This window comes from Solanum pennellii, chromosome 10 (assembly GCF_001406875.1).
Source record: "Solanum pennellii chromosome 10, SPENNV200".
NCBI lineage: Eukaryota > Viridiplantae > Streptophyta > Magnoliopsida > Solanales > Solanaceae > Solanum > Solanum pennellii.
The window spans coordinates 51,586,397-51,588,392 of record NC_028646.1 but is presented as its reverse complement, the minus strand read 5'-3'; positions in this window follow the sequence as shown (position 1 = coordinate 51,588,392).

Genomic DNA, 1,996 nt, shown 5'->3' with positions numbered 1-1,996 from the left:
GAGAGAGAGAGAGATTGATGAAGGAAAAAGCTATGGACCTCTAAGAATAGAGCATATATAGCAGTCTCACTTCCATTCAAATTGTGTTTGTTAACGTAACAAAAAGATCGGAACTACACTCATTCAATAGTCAATCTCAATAAAAATGTTTTGTGATAATTCTAATATGCTCTCCAAAGTAATGATTCATCCAATAATATTCTTAGAGATTTTTACTTATACAGCCGTTCATCATAATCATAGTAAGAAATATTTATTTTTTGTATGTCCTCAAGCCGCTGTAATTAGTTTGGCCGGAACAACTAGATGTATTACAACATTTTTACATCAAAATAATAGCCTACAAATATATATTTTTGCATATTAATTTATAATAGTATACATATTTATACATAAAAATGTTTTTTTATATATTTGAGTAACAAGTATAATTAGTTTTTATTGACCGGATAATGTGTAATATAACTTTTACTTTTATTTTCATATAAAATTTCATATTACTGCTAGAGTAACATTACATTTACCGTCATTTTTTCTTAATATAAAATTTCATAATCCACTTTTCACTTACCCGCCCAAATAGCCCATCAAATATGAGTTGAAAGATTAATTTTAAATATAGTTAATATTTGGGGCCGAAGTCATGTGCAGACCCTTAAAGTTGTCTGCATATTTCATATAGATATCTCGATTATGCCTATAACCTATTGAACACCTACACAGTTCAAAAAGTATTCCTATTAAACACAAATGTTGATGTGGCAAAAAATATGTTTTTCACTTCAGCTAAGCGCGTGAAAAATTTTTAAATATTATTTTATTTTAATTTTTTCAAAAAAAAAAACTTGATACTTTTTGCCACTTGGCATTTAAATAGTTTATTTGTTTTAAAAAATAATTTAAACTTAATATCAATTGTTAAAAAAAAAAAGCACCCACCCCACCCCTTTCAAATCGGCTTTTTCACCAAAGAGAAGAAGACCTGCACATTGTCCCCCCCCCCCTCCCATTCTATCTCTTTTTAATATTTATTAAAAACAATAAAAATTGAATTGACTAAGTGAATTTGAAGGGAAAAAAAAGAGAAAACATAAAATCGAAAAAATTAGCCGATCAACGTCCATCTGAGTCATCTTCGAACAAATATTATCATTTAAATTAAAATGTGAACCTATTAAAATTATCAAAAATAATATCAAATTGGTTCAATAAAAATAATTTAGGCCCTCTCGATTAATCTTTTCTATTGATTTCAAGAAAATTGAAAGACTCTCTTTCTTTATCACTCTTGTATCAATCTTTGAATATTTTTTTCACTCACGTATTAGGAATAAAAAATAACTATAGAAGCAATTAACAAATATATTGAATTTTATCATTTGAGAAAGAAAATCTTGTTGGAAAGAATATGAAAATGAATAGGGGTTCGGTAGGGTTGGGCTTCTCATTTATTTATTTTTTAACAATAGATGGAAAATTTATTTAAAATAATATTCATTTTTTAAAAACATAAATTCTTTTTTTCTATAGTTGTTGGACCTTACGCCACATGTTATCTTTTAATTTATCATTTTGTCACATTACACACACTTTATTTTTTTTACTTATTGTCGAAAAATGTCTAATAGGAACAAATATTAATAGATAAAAAAGTGTTGTATAAGTATTAGTCTTAGTTGAGGTGTCTAAGTAAATTATGCGGACAATTTTAAGGGGCCACAGATAACTTAAGCCTAATATTTGGGCATATTTTACCAATTAATTAAAATATGTGTATATTATGGGTAAACTACGGGTCATATATGGGTATTGCAAGTTTTCTTCAAATTTTCAAAGAACCTTCTGTTGACAAGTTTTAGAAGCAATTTTTCAAAACTTTGATATATGGGTCCCTATTAATATTTCAACTCTCGACCCCTACCCTCACCCTGCCCTAAAAAATTTAAAGTTTATTTTAAAAAATATTTTTTCACCCCTACCCTCGACCCCCCAAACC